The 19,320-nt window shown below is 41.3% G+C and overlaps 1 long non-coding RNA gene across 1 annotated transcript; it reads right to left on the bottom strand.

Annotated features, from left to right (window-relative positions):
- Positions 1-3,867: 3,867 nt before the first annotated feature.
- Positions 3,868-18,664, bottom strand: LOC130542305 (uncharacterized). The gene is made up of 2 exons (XR_008956768.1): positions 18,424-18,664; positions 3,868-7,080 (listed from the first exon to the last, which is right to left on the bottom strand). It is a non-coding gene; the product is annotated as an uncharacterized LOC130542305 (long non-coding RNA).
- Positions 18,665-19,320: the final 656 nt, after the last annotated feature.

The raw sequence follows: 19,320 nt of genomic DNA, 5'->3' as shown, positions 1-19,320 counted from the left end.
TAGCATATGTCATCAGGGAACTGCAAACCAAAGCAACACTGAGGTATCACTCCACACCTATTAGAAAGGCCCAAATCTAGAACACTGAGAGTGCCAATGCTGGTGAGGATGTGGGGCAACAGGAACTCTCACTCACTGCTGGTGGGAATGCAAAATGGTACAGCCACTTCGGAAGACAGTTGGGTGGATTCTTATATAAACTAAACGTACTCTTAAAATATGATCCGGCAACTGTGCTCATTGGTATTTATCCAAAGGAGTTGAAAATTTGTGTCCCCACGAAAACCTGCACGTAGATATTTATAGCGGCTTTATTCATAACTGCCAAAACTTGGAAGCAACCAAGACGTCCTTCAGTAGGTGAGTGGACACATCAATTGCGGTACAGCCAGACAATGGAGTATTATTTGGCGCTACAATGAAAGGAGCTATCAAGCCACGTGAAAAACAGGGAGCAACCATAAATGTATGTTACTTAGTGGAAGAAGTCAATTTGAAAATGTTCCATACTGGGGCTCCTGGGTGGCTCAGTCCGTGAAGCATCCAACTCTTGATCTCAGCTCAGGTCTCCATCTCAGCGTCGTGAGTTGGAGCCCCACACTGGGCTCCATGCTGGGCGAAGAGCCTACTTTAAAAAAAAAAAAAAAAAAAAAAAAGGACTTCCTGTAGCTTTCCAGCCCTCCCTTGTTTGTTTTCTGGATTTGTTTGCTTTGCACTTTGAGAGCTTATTTGTGTTACTCTGGGGGATCTCAAGGAGAAATGTACCTAGAGGAGGATTTCCGTAATGGCCCAGAAGGCCTCATAAGGCCTTTGGCAAATTAATGGAGAAACTTGTCAGAGTCGACCTAATTTATAAGAATCCTGGCGTGGGAGAGGAGGAAGGGGAGCCACAGATGATGTAAGAAAGTCCTTTTTCTTTCAAGTGAGGAACCAATGACCACAAAAAGGCAAATGACAGGCCCCAAATTTGTCATCTGGTTAGAGCCAGATCTCCTGACATTCAAATCAATGCTGAAGACAACTGCATTTTCTCCTTTTAAAACATGCCTCTACCTCCATCAAGCATTCAAGCGTGTGCTGTGGGACGTCCACTGTTTCTGCCATGGAGAAAATGACACACTCCTCCAGCCTCCGGGTGTCTTTCCTCAGCTGAAGCACATCCCCTGTACTTGCTCGTGTGAGCACAGCAGCACCTGACACAGCTCGAAGCTCCCTGGCTCATGATCAGAGGGGAAAGGAGTTCCAGAAATGAGGAGACTCTAGGTAAAACACCTATCAAGCAAAGCTGGGGGAAGTCATCATGACCGTGCCAACTATACCAATATATAAAACAAAAGTATAAATTGCAATAAAAAGCTGCCATTCAAATAAAATGTGACATTTGTATGCGCAGGTTGAATTCCTAAAGGATTCTAAAGGAAGCATTTTCTTTGTCCAAACAGTACTTCCTAAAGCTAAAACATTTGCTTTTAGCATAGCTGTGTCAGCCTCTTATTTTGCAAACCTATTTAGATGTTATGAGGATTTCCCCCAGACTAAACACGATCCTCTGAGTCACCCTGTTTGACTAATGTTAAAGGAAAAGTGCTCTGGTCGGCTGAATACTGGCCCCCAAAGGTAACCAGGTCCTCATCCCTGCAGCCTGTGAATGTCACCTCACAGGGCAGAAAGGACTCTGCAGACTTGATTAGGCTTTTTTTAAAGATTTATTTATTTATGGGGTGCCTGGGTGGCTCAGTTGTTAGCGTCTGCCTTCGGCTCAGGGTGTGATCCCAGAGTCCTGGGATTGAGCCCCGCATCAGGCTCCCTGCTCCGCTGGGAGCCTGCTTCTTCCTCTCCCACTCCCCCTGCTTGTGTTCCCTCTCTCACTGGCTCTCTCTCTCTCTCTGTCAAATAAATAAATAAATAAATAAATAAATAAATAAATAAATAAATACATGATCTTTACAATTATTTATTTATTTATTTATTTGAGAGAGAGCGAGAAAGGGGGAAGGGCAGAGGGAGAGGAAGAGAGAGAATCCTCAAGCAGACCCCCCTAAGCACGGAGCCCAGCTCTGGGCCCAGTCTCACAATCTGGAGATCATGACCTGAGCTGACATCAAGAGTCAGATGCTCAACCGACTGAGCCCGCAGGTGCCCGGATTATGGCTTTTGAGATAAGAAAATCATCCTGGATGATTAGGGTGGGCTCTAAATGTAATCACAAGAGTCTTTAGAAGAGGGAGCCAGAAGATTCGACTACAGAACAGGCAGAAAGTGGAGCGACATGGAAGCAGGGGGCTGGAGGGACGCAGGGAAAGGCCTGAGTCAAGACATGCACGAGCCTCCAGAGTCTAGAAAAGGCAAGGACGTCTTTCTCCCCTCAGAGCCTCCAGAGGAACCAGCTCTGCCCACACCTTGACTTTAGCTCACGAGGCTGATTTTGGACTTGTGACCTCCAGAAATGTAAGACAACAGACGTGTGACATCAGGAAGCATCACGTTTGTGGTTCTTTGATACCATGGCAAGAGGAAACTAATGCAGGTGCTGAACGGGACTGACTTCCATGTGGTGACCAAGGCACATTTCCATTTGAAGACAAAGAAGCAGAGACAAGCTTATCAGGGAGAATCCCACAGAGTCGATATGGGGCCCCGGGGAGCCCTGCACCTCTGGTTTGGCCTCAAGGCCTCCTCATTTAGCATCTGTTTGCACACCAGCCCAGGACACATTCCTCACACCGCTTTTCTAGGTGCCCTGATCAGGAAGGCTTCGGGCCCTGGAGAATTTCCAAATTAATCAATGAGCCAAGACTACAATGTTATTGACAAACAGTAAGCCACATAGGAACCATTTCCAAGCAATTGCCTTTAGATACCATTATAAATCAAGAACAAATCAACAACATCAACAGGGCTCAGCCAGAGGGACTCTTCCCAGGAACATTAGCAGAAAAGGAGTGTCACAAAGTTAAACTATTCTGCATCCTGTAATTCCAGATCTTTCTTTTGAAAATCTGGGAGCAGAGAGACCGCCACTGGGGGTGAGCCAGGCCTGTCCAGTCGGTCAGAAGCCACTGGACGGAAGAGTTGATGTCTTATCGGGCGCTCACCTCCAGGTCTGATGTCTGGTCTCTGTGCAGGGGCCCCAGTCTCAACACCTCCCGGGAGAAAGAGCACTCCCTTCCTGAAGCTCAGGGAGGCGAGGCCACGTGAGCGTGGGTCAGTGGCAGGATAGCTCATTTCATCCCTTACTTATGTCTTTCACCTCTGTTACTTCATAAATAGAAGGAGTTGAGAAGCAAAGCAGTGAAGACAGTGGACAATGACTGAAGGCACCGGTCATAGAATGACAAACAGTTGAGCTTCTTCCCGTTTCCCATGTCACAGGAAAGCACTTGCCAGCCCCTCCCCATTCCCCCACACTGCATCCGAATTCAACAGAAATTAATATCCGGCTGCCGGGGGAAGGAATGTGAGGAGGGGAGACAGTCTGACAGTTCTTGACACAGAAGAACGACGTGTAGCATCATTGGCCCAGCAATCTGCATTCTGATCCTCTCACTCACCTCTTACCTTATTACAAAACATTTCAACATTGATTCCTACGCCACCCCCGTATAAGCAAATAGGGCTATTTTTTCAAAACCAATGGAGAAACTGAGTCAACTAGCATTCTCAAACCACAAAGCTCATTTCTAGCAAATGTGAGCTGAGCTGTGCTTTACCCACGCTGTCCTGCTTTGTCGTTCATTTCATAAATATCTTTGACATTCAAGAAGGGTGTCCTGTTGGTAGAGGACCTCCATATCTTCGTGCATCGCCGTCTAGATGCTAACCTGTGGTTTTCCCAGCTAAAATTAGTGACCCAAAACTTGCAAACTCTTTTTTTTTTCTTTTTTAAAGATTTATTTAGTTATTTTAGAGAGAGAGAGAGAGTGCAACCGTGAAGTGGCGGGCAGAGGGAGAGTTAGAGAGAAACCCAAACAGACTCTGGGCTGAGAGTCGAGCCAACGCAGAGCTCCATCCCAGGACCCTGAGATCATGACCTGAGCCGACACCAAGAGTCAGACGCTTAACCCACTGAGCCACCCAGGCGCCCCGCAAACTGTTTTCTTAAACATTGGCTTTGCCTCAAGAAAAGAAAGTAATGTATCAGAGTCCACATAAACTTTCAGTGTGTGAAGAATCTATGAATCACCAGAAGGCAGGTTTCTCTCTGCCCTTCAGATTATCCTGCATATACAAACAAGGAATGGTTCTCAAGAAAATCTTCTCGTCAACCCGGTGATGTCAGTTAGGGGAAACAGGTTACTTTCACTCAAGCATGGTGCAATGTGCCTCTCCCTGGGCTACCGCTGCGGACGAGAGCTGGGGGGCAGAGGGAGGGGCCCACAGGCATCCTGGAGAAGCAGCCGCCCCCCTCCACTCACCCAGCCACCATCACGGGTTTGCAGCCCTATTCTTGGAACTGCAGCTCACGGCACCAACAGTGAAGAAGAATTCATGGCTTTTTTGAGAATCAATCCCAAAGTCAGGTGTTGGATGGCCAGCCGGTAAAGCCGCAACTCCCATGAGCCTACTGGTCCACCTCTCTGCTCCTAAGAAGGCGGCCCTGGAAAAAGGAAAGGGGAAAAGCCTCAGAATAAACTAATACTGCCTGAAGAAGAACTTTACTCCCATTAGTGTCAACTTTATCCAGTGGCTTCCTCAAAGATAAGACCGTAATCTAGCTGTCTGTGTCTTGGAACGCACTTCTTAGCTCGCGAGGCTGACTAAGCCCTCCTGTGGGGCAGGGAACCCTGAACGAACATCGCCCTTTGTGGGATGCGCTGGGAATCTGCCAGGAGCACAGGGCCTTGTTTCTGTAAGACGGAATTATTCTGCTCTGGCTCCCGGAGCAGCGTGGCTGGGAAGAACTCAGCATGACCGAGCCAGCCGGTGGCCTGCTCTGGGGCTCTGACCCAGCAGGCACACAGGTGACGCTGAGCTCGGTGCATGCTGAGGCTGGCCCCATTGACATTTGGGGTCACATAATTCTTTGTTGTGGGGGTGTCCTGGGCACTATAGGATTTCAGCAGCAACCAGGTGCCCACCACCAATTATGAGAACCAAAGATGTCTTGGACATTGACAAGTATCTCCTGGAGTCAAAATCTTCCCTGATTGAGGGTCACGGCTATGGAGCTTCAGAGACAATGAACAACTGTACCCGTGTCTTTTTCCTGGTGTCCCCGAACCTGCTTCTCCTGCTTTGTCTCCACTGCGACCATCATGACTGCAGATCCGAACATCACTCTTCACCCTCTGTCGTCCCCCCACCTCACATCCTCTCCCAAGCTCTGATCACTTTGCCCCGAAACCCTCCTTGACCACGCTGTCCTCCCTGCCCTCCGCCAGCAGCTCATCTTCTCCCTCTGCCTGTTCTGTGGGCCTCCTGCCCTGGTCTCAGCTCTCGCATCCATTTTCTTGCTTCTTGTAGCAACGGGGCAATTTGTGTCAAATGGAAATCTCGCCCTATTGCTCCCATGCTTTGCTCTCCATCAGTTTCCCATCAGCTCAGGTTCAAAGTCCCAGTCCCTATGAGGTGCGTTATAACGTGCTCTCCACGACCTCTCCACTGCATCTCCTGACATGTCCCACTTTCCTCCTGGTTCACCAAGATCATCATGCTCCCTGCGCAGGGCACCAAAACTGTAGCCTTCCTGCCTTGGCACGTGTTGCTCCCTCTGTCTCAGATGTCTCCAGTGTCCTCCAGCCCTCTGTCTCAAATGTCTTCCTAGCTTCTGCTCCAAGTTCGTATCCTTCTGGAGCCTTTGTTGACCTCCCCGCACTTGCCCGGACACACCTCTGTTGTTGCACTTCCCGTGTCTAGCCACCAGGTGGCAGCACAGGGTCGCGTTTAAGAGCCTCAGCGGGGTGGGTGGGGGGGCAAGCTGCCGACCACTAGTTAAATGACCGTGGGTGGATCACCTGTTTCTGTGTGCCTCATTGTCTTTACCTGTGAGATGGAGGTAAAACAGAATTTATGTCATGGAATTGTTGCATCGATTGTGTGAGCTAACTATGAAAATTGCTCAGAAAGTCCCCTGGTAAACACGCGGTGTCCCCCTCTCCCGGCACACAGCTTACTGTTTCTTGTTTAAACATGAACAGCAGAAAATCCACTTCACAGGAGTCTCTTAATTCTCTCCTAGGGGTTTCAAAATTTTCCAAATTATTTGCAACGTTTCCCATCATACACGCCCCTGCCCTGTGAATTGCTTGTTCAAACCCCTTGCTTTGGTTATTTCCTCATCAGAGAGGACTTTGGAGGGTTCAGATCTGATTACGCCACTCCCCTACTTCAAAGTCCCGTCTGGCTCATGACTGCCTGGAGGATAAAGTCCGGCTTTGGGAGGCTTACAAAGATGGCGGAGGGGTTTCAGGATTAACTGTAAGTCATCTCCACCACCTGTGGTCACACACTTCCCACCCCACATGCCTTCCTCACACTCATCACTGTTTACAAGGAGCTTCTGCCTGAACACACGTACTCTCTCCTCATGGAGCTTCTCCCCCTCATTCTATCGCCCTTAGCACCCCAACATTTCCTCTTCCCCATTCCATCGTATGTTGTGTATATTACTCTAGTCACAGCCATCACATAGTCTCGTAATTACTGGTATTGGTATCTGACCTTTATTAATGGATTTTCACATAGTACAACTTCGTTCACTTTCCAATAAAGACAGCTTTTGGTTTTTTGTAAATGCATTTTCTTTCTATTAAAGTGATGAAATTGGGAGCCAGGAATAAGGAGATTTGACCTTAAAAGCTCAGGAAATTATTGAGCCACAAAGGAAGGATCTAAGCATAGGCCAGTGTCACGGATTCAAGGTCGGCATGAGTTCCTTGTCAGTCTCCTTTCAAGAAAGGAAGAGGACAGTTACGTGCAAACGAGTGAAACTGGACCACCTTCTCACACCCTACACAAAAATAAACTCAAAATGGATTAAAGACCTAAATGTGAGACCTGAAACCATGAAAGTCCTAGAAGAGAACACAGGCAGTAAGTTCTTTGACGTCAGCGGTAGCAACAGTTTTCTAGATGTGTCTCCTGAGGCAAGGCAAACAAAAGTGAAAATAAACGTTAGGATGACATCAAAACAAAAAGCTTTTGTGCAGTGAAGGAAAGAACAAAACTAAAAGGCAACCTATGGAATGGGAGAAGATATTTGCAAATAACATATCTGATAAAGGGTTAGTATCCAAATATATAAAGAACTGATACAACTCAACAACCAAAAAACAAATAATCCAATTTTAAAAATGGGTAATCGTATTTTTGTGTTCTTTGGGTAAATACCCAGTAGTGCGATTACTAGATCATATGGTAGTTCTAGTTTTAATTTTTTGAGGAACCTCCATACTGTTTTCCAGAGTGAGTGCACCAGTTTGCATTCCCACCAATAGTGCAAGAGGGTTCCCTTTTCTCTACATCCCTACCAATACCTGTTCTTTCTTGTCTTCTTGGTAATAGCCATTCTGATGAGTGTGCTGTCTCATTGTGGTTTTGATTTTCACTTCCTCAATGATTAAGGACATAATGTTGTGTGAGCATCTTTCCATGTACCTGTTGTCTATCTCTATGTCTTCTTTGGGGTAATATCTGTTTAGGTCTTCTGCCCATTTTTCAGTTGGATTATTTGGGGTTTTTTGAGTTGTGTAAGTTCTTTATAAATTTTAGATATCAGCCCCTTATCAGATATATAACTTGAAAATATTTCCTTCCATTCAGTAGGTTGCCTTTTCATTTTGCTGATAGTTTCCTTCACGGTGCAGAAGATTTTTAGTTTGATGTAGTCCCACTTGTTTATTTTTGCTTTTGTTTCTTTTGCTTTTGGTGTCTGATTCAAAAAGTCACCACCAACACCTATGTCAAGGAGCTTACTTCCTATGATTTATTCTAAAAGTCTTATGGTTTCAGGTCTTATGTTCAAGTTTTTAATCCATTTTAAGTTTTGCATATGGCATAAGATAGTGATCTAGTTTTCTTCTTTTGCATGTAGCTGTTTGGTTTTCCCAACACCATTTACTGAATAGACTATCCTCTCTCCATTGCATATTCTTGGTTCCTTTGTCTTAAATTAATTGACCATATATGCACAGATTTATTTCTGGACTCCTTATTCTGTTCCATAGACCTATGTGTCTGATCTTTCTGCCAATATCATATTGTTCAAATTACTATAGCTTTGGAATTTATAACATAGTTTGAAATCAGACAGCATGATACCTCCAGCTTTGTCCTTCTTTCTCAAGACAGTTTTGACTATTGGGGTTTTTTTTTTTTTGTGGTTTCCTACAAATTTTAGGATTATTTGTTCTTTCTGTGAAAAATGCCATTGATATTTTTATTTTACTGAATTTGTAGATTGCTTTGCGTAGTATTGACATTTTAACAACATTGGTTCCTCCAGTGGATGAGCACAGAATATCTTTCCATTTATGTGTCTTCAATTTCTTCTATTAATAATATAGTTTTCAAAATACAGGTCTTTCACTTCTTTTGTTAAATTTATTCCTAGGTATCTTATTCTTTTTGATGCAGTTGTAAATGAGATTATTTTTTTTATTTCTCTTTCTGATAGTTCACTTTTAGTGTATAGAAACACAACAGATTTTTGTGTATTGATTCTGTATACTGCACTTTACTGAATTTATTTATTAGTTCTAACAGTTTTTTGGTGGAGTCTTTAGGGTTTTCTATATATAATATTATATATAGATAGTTTTGCTTCTGCAAATTCTGCAAATTCTGATAGTTTTGCTTCTTTCTTTCCAATTTAAGTGCCTTTTATTTATTATTCTTTCTATGCTATGTTGAAAAAAAGTAGTGAGAGTAGACATCCCCATCTTGATCCTGGTCTCAGACAAAAGGCTTTAAATTTTTCACTGGTGTATATGATGTTAGCTGTGGGATTGTCATATATGGTCTTTATTATATTGAGGTACTTGACCTCTGTAACCACTTTGTTGAGAGTTTTTATCATAAATAGAAGCTAAACTTTGTCGAATGCTTTTCCTGCATCTATTGAGATGATTATATGACTATTCTTCATTTGATTAATGTGGTGTATCACATTGACTGATTTGCAGATGTCAAACCATTCTTGCATCCCTGAAATAAATCTGACTTGATCATGGTGTATAATCCTATAACCTATTTTTTAAATTGAAGTTAGTCAACATAAAACCTTATATTACTTTTAGGTGTAGTATAATCTTTTTAATGTATTGTTAAATTTGGTTAGCTAGTATGTTGTTGAGGATTTTGCATCTATGTTCATCAGGGATATTGGCCTATAATTTTCTTGTGGCATCCTTGTCTGGTTTGGGCATCAAACTAATGCTGGCATCATAAAATGAATTTGGAAGAGTTCCCTTCTCTTCCATTTCTTGCAGGAGTTTGAAAAGGCTTGGCATTAATTCTTCTTTAAATGTTAGGTAGAATTTGCCAATGAAGCCATGTGGTCCTGGACTTTGGTCTGTAGGAAGGTTTTTGATTACTGATCCAAACTCTTTACTAGTAATCAGACTGTTCAGATTTCCTTTTTCACCATGATCCAGTCTTTTAGGTTGTATGTTTCTAGGAATTTATCTCTTGCTTCTAAGTTGTCCAATTTGCTGGCATATAATTGTTCATAGTAATCTCTAATTATCCTTTGTGTTTCTGTGGTATCAGTTGTAATGTCTCTTTCATTTCAGATTTAAGTTGTTATCAACTTAAAATAGATTGTTTTAGATATAAATTACTATGTGTAAACCTTGTGGTAACCACAAATCAAAAGTCTATAGTAAATACACAAAAATTAAGGAGAAAGGACTATAAGCATGCCACTAAAGAAAAACATCAGGGACACCTGGATGGGTCGGTTGGTTGGGTGTCCGACTCTTGATTTCAGCTCAGGTAATGATCTCAGGGCCATGAGGTAGATCCCCACAACGGGCTCCACACTGGGCCTGGAACCTGCTTAGGATTCTTTCTCTCCCTCTGCCCCTCCCTCCCTACCTCACATGCATGTGCACTCTCTCTCTCTTAAAAAAAGAGAAAAGAAAAGAAAAGAAGGAAAGGAAAGGAAAGGAAAGGAAAGGAAAGGAAAGGAAAGGAAAGGAAAGGAAAGGAAAGGAAGGGAAAGGAAAGGAAAGGAAAGGAAAAGAAAAGAAAGAAAAGGAAAGGGAAAAAAAGAAAAGAAAAGAAAAGCATCAAATCACAAAGGAAGAGAGCAAGAGAAGAAGAAAGGAATGGAAAACTATAAAAATAGCCAGAAAACAAGTATCAAGTACCTATCAATAATTACTTTAAATTAATTGAAAGACATAAAATGGTTGAATCAATTTTTAAAAAGACCTATCTATATGCTCCTACAAGAGACTCATTTTAGATAAAAGGATATACCAAGACTGAAAATGAAGGGATGGAAAAAGATACTTCATACAAATGGAAACCAAAAGAAAGCTGGAATAGCTATACTTATATCAGATAAAATAAACTCTGAAACAAAAACCAGTAATAAGACAAAGATCGGCACTACATAATCATAAAGAGGTCAATCCAATGAGAGGGAATAACATTTGTAAATATTTATGCAGCCAGTATAGGAGTACCCAAATTTATAAAGCAAATATTAACAGACCTAAAGGGAGAAATAGTTAGCAATACAATAGTAGGGGATTTTAAGACCTCATTTACATCAATGGATAGATCATACAGATAGAATATCAATAAGGAAACATTGGCTTTAAACAACACATTGGACCAGATCGATTTAATAAACGTATAAGGAGCAGTCCATCCAAAAGCAAGAGAATACATATTCTTTTCAAGTGTACATGGAACATTCTCCAGGATAGATCATATGTTAGGCCACAAAACAAGTCTTAATAAATTTAAGAGTACTGAAATCATATCAAGCATCTTTTCTGCCCACAATGGTATGAAACTAGAAATGAAGAACACTGGAAAATTCAAAGATATGTGGAGATGAAGCAACATGCTACTGAACAACTAATGGGTCAAAGAAGAAATCAAAAGAGAAATCAAAAAATACCTTGAGACAAATGGAAATGAAATACACCAAAACTTGTGAGATGCAGAAAAAGCAGTTCTAAGAGGGAATTTCATAGCTTACATCAAGAAACAAAAATCTCAAACAATGGAACTTTATACCTCAAGGAACTAGAAAAAGAAGAACAAACAAAACCCAAAGTTAGTAGAAGGAAGGAGATAACAAGGATCAGGGCAGAAATAAATGCAGTACAGACTAAAAAGACAACAGACAAAAGATAAATAAGACTAAGAACTGGTTCTTCGGAAAGAGAAACAAAAACAAAATTGGCAACCCTTTAGCCAGACTCATCAAGAAAAAAAGAGAGAGGACTCAAAGAAATAAAATCAGAAATGAAAGAGGAGATGTTACAACTGATAACATAGAAATACAAAGGATCATAAGGGTCTTTTACATTTTTTAAAGGGTAGTTTATGGTAGAATCTATATGTCCATATGTTCAAGGATGCTCATTGCAGCACTGTTGACCGTATCAAAAAATTGGACACAATCTAAATGCCCAGTAATGGTGAGAAAGCTTTAAGAACAACAGTAGTAAATCTAAGATGGAAAGCTTTGCAAGAATTTCTAGAAGGTATGGATAGACCAGAGAGATGGCATGCAGTACTAACAGATGAGAAAGAAAAGTTGCACAAAAGCATATAGATAGAACTTAGCCTCGTTTTGCAAATATTAACTATATGTTAGTACATGTGGAGAAAAAAAAACTGGGTGTAGCTACTGAATGTAAATGTGGTTATATTTAAGTGAAGAGATTCACAGTGGACTTTTGCTTTTTACATTGTCCATTGCTGGACCATTTACATTTCTCCATTACCATGATTTACTTTCATGATGCAAAATCAACACTGGTTTAGATAGAGTGGTAGACAGATAGATGTGTACATTCTCTGTAAGGCTGCATTGCCCTATGGTCTGTCTTAGCAGAGTCCCATTATCCAGGAGAAAGTAAGATATGAATGTTCACTGCAATCTCTTAGCAAAGTTCAAACGTGGGAAGCAAACAATAGAAAACATCCTAAACATTTTTACTCTCCGGTCCCTCCAGCACCCTCAGCATTGGAGCATAGCCCACCTCTTCATCTCCTCGCCTTCTGAAAATGACCCACGAATTCCCAAGGAATTCAGCCTTGCCTTTCTTCTTGCAGGATCCCACCTATTTTCTTTCCTCATCTAATCCTTCTCTGTCCTCCAAATATAAATCGATTTTGTCTTTCTGGGCTTCTCTCAGTTTTCCACTCTCAGAACTAGCAGACAAACTCAAAACCTGGGGGGTGGAGGAGAGGGCAAGCATATCGATCCATGACTAGCATATATCCATGTAACACACGCTCTCTTTCTTTTTTAAAAAATATTTTATTTATTTATTTGACAGAAAGAGAGAGAGAGTGCACAAGCAGGGGCAGAGGGAGAGAGAAAAGCAGACTCCCTGCTGAGCAGGGAGCCCAATGCAGGCTAGATCCCAGGACCCCGAGATCATGACCTGAGCCGAAGGCAGACATTTAACTGACTGAGCCACCCAGGTGCCCCCACATGCTACCTCTTTTTAAGGTACGATGCACACGCCAACATAACATGAAAATTCCACTTCAGTAATTTTCCGTATAAATAAGTAAGACACAAGAGGCTAAGAGCATGGGGTGCCTGGGTGACTCAGTTGGTTAAGTGTCTGCCTTCAGCTCAGGCCATGATCCCAGCGTCCTAGGATCAAGCCCTGCATGGAGCTCTCTACTCAGGGGGGAGTCTGCTTCTGTCCCTCCCTATGCCTGCCGCTCCCCCAGCTTGTGCTCTGTCAAATAAATAAATAAAATCTTAAAAAAAAAGAGAGAGAGAGAGAGAGAACAAGAGATCTTCTATGGTGGTTATCACTGAAAATTGCCCACACTTAACAAAACAGCTCCTGCTCTTTTGAAGACAAGAACAGTAGCAATCAAACAGTGTTTAAACGTTTAAGATAGTGTTTTCCCTGCTAGAAAAACAGAGCCTAGGGAAACGGCCATAAACTTGCATTACAGCCAGTCATTAAACTTTGCCCTTCTCTGAATCTGGTGCACTCTGCTCTGTCGTGCTATGTGCCAAAGGGTCAGCGCAGAGATGTCGCATGATTATCTAGTGTCCCAGTAACTCTGATTTTTCATAATTATTATTTAAGCGGATTAACATTCTGCATGCTATCTATGCGGGCAGCTCTCCTCTCGAGACCAGAACTTGTGCAGAACATCACAAAAGTGCTTCAGCCCCAACTAGTAATCACAGTTGACGTTCCTGCAAAGGCACCTGGTTCCCAGTTAAAATATTAAATGAAATTTTGCGTGGGACTAGTCACCTTGAACTTTTAAGAAGTGACTTCTGTTAGTAAGTATTTCCTGACAGTAGGTTTTGAGAAACAAAGAACACGTGAGTCACTGAATACAGGTGAAAACAAGCCCTCCCCACCACTGCCACCAAGCTAAGGAAGAACAGGAGTGAAGAACGGGAACAGGACTCCAACAGCAACCTTGACCTTCCTCACCTATTGCTTCAGGCTAATCCTTCAAGACCCTCTCCCGGGCCTCAGCCAACTGCCCCTCATAAATTAGCCCCATCAGGACACACAGCACCCCTGCTCACAGCTACGCAGGTGGAGGCATGACGTCTGGCCCTGCAGAAAGCTTCTGGCTATGGGACGTGCTAAGTGTCCTCCTCTGTAATGTTTAGACTGAAAAATGGAATTAGTGCTCAGGGAATCCCAAACACGTCAAGAAATGTTGCTGTCGTCAGAGTCTTAACCAAAAAATGTCCAATGAAAAGAGAGTTGTCCTTGAATGCAGAATACGCAGTGACAATGTGATTGTGAAAAATCAGCAATTTTTAAAAACTAATAAAGCTTTATTTTTCATTATTAAAAAAAAGCCACCAGAAAAGTTATTTCTATCTGGGACAAAATTAAAGAAGAAAAAGTATTTTTCTAAATACTGTACTCTTGTATTAGTTACATACCACTTTATTTCATATATATGTATATACATAATATATATGCATATATTATGTATATACATATATTTTGTATATACATATATTTCAAATATATGTTTCATTTGTACATATATTTCATATATACATATATATACATGTATTTCATATACATGTATATACATATATATATGATTTTTTCAAGTGCAGAAATATGAACAAAGGAATAACAATGAAAGAAAAGAAGACGCGAAATCAAGAGTGAGTTTCATTCAGAAAAAGGACACCATGGGGTCTTAATAAGAAATCTCAAATTTCGGTTTGATATCTCCAAAAACGGTCTCTGCAAAACCAGGATGAAAAAACATTATGGAGTTGTAATTTGGGTTTTTGAGACCAGTCACAGCATGAGAAGACACAGAGGCTGATGGCTACACCTCTGATCAGATCAGAACAGGGGTCGTATGTGTGTCTCGGGGGCCTTTGGTCAAACCATTTCTCTCCTCCATTTGAATGGACCCTACTCAAAAGTCTTTGTTAGCAAATATGGCCTTGAGAGATGGCTAAGTGAGATGAGAGAACAATTTAAAATATATGAAAAAGATGTCTACTTTGAAGTGGAATAATTTACATGGATCATTGAAAACATGACATCTGAATTTCCACATGATAGGACTATGAAAATCTACCTCTCTGGACAAGACAAAAGGTCATTTATCATGGTACAGGTGAAGTTCTTCTTTTCCAATCTTACCTGCCTCTCTTTGACATTATGCACGATTTAGTGTTTGGAGGAATTATTGGGTCCATTTTTCACTATGCATCAAAATAAGGTGATGGAAGGAGAGGGGAAATGCATATAAAGAAAGGTTTTTCATAATGTATGTCTTTTTCCTGTAGGAATAGAACTGCTCAGGGTGGACGAGTAGGTACCAATCCGAGAAGCTGAACTCTGGGAAGCTCCAGCGAAGACACGTAACTACCAACATTTTATTTGGCTGAAGTGCCAATGGCTTTTGTTTGATAATTTTCTTGCTTGGTTATTTATATTCCACTTGATTTCACAAAGGACTTGAGACGGCTTATAAAAAAGCACACAGAAAGATAAAGAGTTGAAAACCTGATGGCAAGGGAGCACTAGAGCTACGTGAATCACACTAAGAGGAAAAACTAATATAGAAAAACAGACCTGAGGCAGTCCTGCTCCCCACTGGAGTAGACAGAAAAGTTGACTCTAAGCTTCTTCCCAACCAAAGTCAGGCAGAGAAAGCTATGAGACCCGTTTAACATTTTATCCATAATGTGTTAAGTGCACACACAAGAAGTGTGTTCAGAAGATAACTTTTGCGGGGAGAGACACTAGACTATGACCTGCTTTCAGTAAGCTCAAACAACTGATTCCTTCTCCACCCCAAAAAGACAATCATAGGGGCGCCTGGATGGCTCAGTTGGTTAAGCATCCAACTCTTGGTTTCAGCTCAGGTCATGATCTCAGGGTTGTGGGATCAAGCCCTGCGCAGGGCCCCACACTCAATGGGGAATTTGCTTCTCTCCCTCTCCTTCTGCCCTTCCCCCCACATGCACATGCACACTTATGAGTACTCTCTCGCTTTCTCTCAAATAAATAAATAAATAAATATTTTTTAAAGAAAAAGACAATCATAAAGTTACTGTGCCTTTCATGAATAGACATTTCTCCAAAGAAGACATACAGATGGCCAACAGACACATGAAAAGATGTTCCACATCACTCCTTATCAGGAAAATGCAAATCAAAACCATAATGAGACCACCTCACACCTGTCAGAATGGCTAAAATCAACAACACAAGAACAACAAGTGTTGGTGAGAATGTGGAGACAGGGGAACCCTCGGGCACCGTTGGTGGGAATGCAAACTGGTGCAGCCACTCTGGAAAACAGTATGGAGGGTCCTCAAAATGTTCAAAGTAGAACTATCTTACAATCCGGGAATCACACTACTGGGTATTGACCCAAGGAATACAAAAACACTAATTCAAAGGGATACAGGCACCCCTATGTTTACTACAGCATTATTTACAACAGCCAAATCAGGGAAGCAGCTCAAGTGTCAGACATAAAAGAAATGAAAATGAAAAAAAATGAAATCCTGCCATTCACAACAACATGGATGGAGCTAGACAGTATCATGCTGAGCGAAATAAGCCAGTCAGAGAAAGACAAATACAATATGATTTCACTCATACGTGGAATCTAGGAAACCAAACAAATGAACGAGGGAAAAAAAAGAGAGAGACAAACTACAAAACATACTTTTAACTATAGAAAACGAACACATGGGGACAAGAAGGGAGGTGGGGGGAGGGTGAAATAGGTGAAGGAGATGGACAGTACACTTATCTTGATGAGCCCCAGGTGATGGATGGAACTGTTGAATCACTATATTGTACACCTGAAATTATTATAACACTGTATGTTAACTACTCTGGAATCAGTTTTTTTTTTTTTAAAAAGTTGTGTCTTTCTCATTTTAAAAATAATACTTGAAATAATTTCACAGTATGTGTATGTATCCATATCGATGTACAGTCCTATTGAGGAAGGTCTTATATGGTATTAAACTCTTTATAAATTGCATAATGCTATATCTTGCTGTATCTCCTCACTGGTTGTGAGATCTATATCCACGTTGACTCAGTTGTATCTAGTTCATGTTTTGTTTCCTCTTTCTCTCTACTAGGAATCCATTTTTTATTAACCTTGCATTTTTGAAAATTATCAACAAATACACATACATTTTCAAGTACCCCTTTTTTAGTTAATCCTACCCAATTCTTTAAAATACTTAATTCCTTATTTATAAAATTGCTCTAGGAAATACTTTTTAAAAAGAAAGCTTCCTGGCTCATTTTATAAAGCAAGTATAATATTGATTCCAAACTAGGTAGGGACCATATCAGGAATAAAAAAATATGTAGGGCCATTTCACTTATAAAATTCACTACTTCGATGGACTGAAGGAGAAAGGGTAAGACTACTTCAACTTACACAGAAAAAGCACCTCATAAAACTCGAAAGCTTTTTATGGTTTTTTAAAAAAAGAGTACGTCTTAGCTACCTGGGAATGTCCAAGCAATCTACAACGAACATTATATGTAACGGAGAGGCTTTAGGTATATTGCCATTACTAGGAATAGTAATGGAATCAACTGAGAAATCATTAGAGCCAGTGAGAGAGCTCAGCACAGTGACCACATACAGGACCATATGGAAGAAATCAATAGCAATTCTTCATATACTACGCTTAAATGCAGGGTACTTAACCCCTGCGTGAGTTTCCTAGGGCTGCTCTAACAAGGAATCACAAATTGGGGGGCTTAAAACAGCAGAAATTTATTATCTCATAGTCTGAAGGCCAGAAGTCAGAAATCCAGATGCCTGCTCCCTCTGCAAACCATAGAGGGACGCTTCCTTGGCTTTTTCTAGCTTCTACTGGTTTTCTGACAATCTGGCATTCCTCAGTTTACATCTGAACAACTCCAATCTCTGCAGCTGTTACCACGTGACATTCTCCTGTGTGTCTGTCCTCTCAGGGCGGAGTTTCTATAAGGACACCCGTTGTACGGTATTTGGAGATAAAACGTTTCATGAGGTATTAAGGATAAATAAAGGCTTAAGGGTGGGGCTCTAATCCAATATGACTGGTGTTATCCTTGTAGGAAGAGAAAGAGATACCAGCGAGGCAGCACACAGGGAAAAGGCCACGTGAGGACCCAGCAAGAAGATAGCCATCCTCAAGCCAAGGAGAAAGGCCTCCGGGAAAAACCAAACGTCCCAAAACTCTGATCTGGGACTTTCAGCCTTCAGAACTGTGAGAAAATAATTTGCTGTGATTTAAGCCACCCACCCAGCCCGTGGTGGTTTGCTGCTGCGCCCTAGGAAACTAATACAGGATGCCACTCTTGATAGATGGTGTCCTTACAAGAAGTAAGTTAAAAAGTCGTTGAGTATGTTATACTCCATGTCTTAGTAATTGACCCTTGAAATTTATCTAATATAAAAACCAAATATCATAAGACTATTTTTCTTTATCACAGGAGGTTCAGTTCAATATCATCTGATTTTGGTTTATTTAGTCTAAAAGATATAAAAGAGAAATAATTACTCGAATCATTGAAAATGCAGGAGACATTTAAGGTACCATGTTACTACGTCAGGGTCTTGCCAAGGCATAAAGACCTTCTCTTGTTGAAAGAACCTGAATCATAGATTAAACAAAACTCAGTAAGGCTCTGTTTTAACTTCAGGCATCTTTATCAAACAGGTCATTTAACCTCTAACAGCAAAGAGAGCCAGAAGTCAGGTCCAAAGAAAAAAATGAGATAGACCAAATCTTACCTTTCCAACATTGAAAGGCAAGCCAAGTCAACCATCATGGCCCACCTGTTTGCCCTTCCCAGGACACTCCCATCTTTCTCACTGATGTTCGCCTTCCTCCTCCCCAGACAGCCAAATAAACACAATTCCAGGACATTCTGTACGTAAGTATATACTGAAGATTCCTATGTCTTTGCTTTGGCTGCTTTGAAGTGACCAAAGGTCTTTCGGACCCTAACGCTCTAACCTGTGATAACCTGGATCATAGAATCCACAGAGGGTAAAGTAAACACAAGGGCAAAGTCCCAGGAGTCACGGTTGCCCCAGCAATCAGGAAGGAACAGACAGAAGGAGATGGAGGCAAGCCTTCACAGAAACGACTGTATTTGAGAACATATCTTCACAAATCACCAGATTTTACAAATGAGTGAAGAAAAAAAATCATGTGTTGAGTCATAAAATTCAGAATCTGAGTGCATTTGTGTGTATGTGTGTATACATATATAGGCGTGCAAATATTGTGTATAACGTATAACACATACATGACCTGATATGTATATATCAAAATATATGTATAACCTGTGTAAGATAACATATTGACATAAATAATGTTCAATATGAGTAACATGTAAACATAAAACATATCGGTGATACACATATCGTATAATGAGCGTCTACTCATCATACTAACATTATTAGCAAACTGTAATGTGTGCCAAGCCTTGGGATCCATACAAAGCATATTTTTAGTCTACAATCTGAATCTAAATAGTCTTCTTTGGAACAAGTGTGAAAGATCAAGATTAGATAAGGAGACCAAAAAGACAGTTTTTTCAAGTCTAGGTCTTTTCGGGTTAGCAAATCAAGGCACCGTGTCATTGCTCAAAACACCCATGCTGAGGGAGTGGAATACACACC

Source organism: Ursus arctos, unplaced genomic scaffold, assembly GCF_023065955.2.
Source record: "Ursus arctos isolate Adak ecotype North America unplaced genomic scaffold, UrsArc2.0 scaffold_1, whole genome shotgun sequence".
In the NCBI taxonomy this organism is placed as follows: Eukaryota; Metazoa; Chordata; class Mammalia; order Carnivora; family Ursidae; genus Ursus; species Ursus arctos.
The sequence above is the reverse complement of the archived record's forward strand: the minus strand, read 5'-3'. Positions and strand labels throughout refer to the sequence as shown.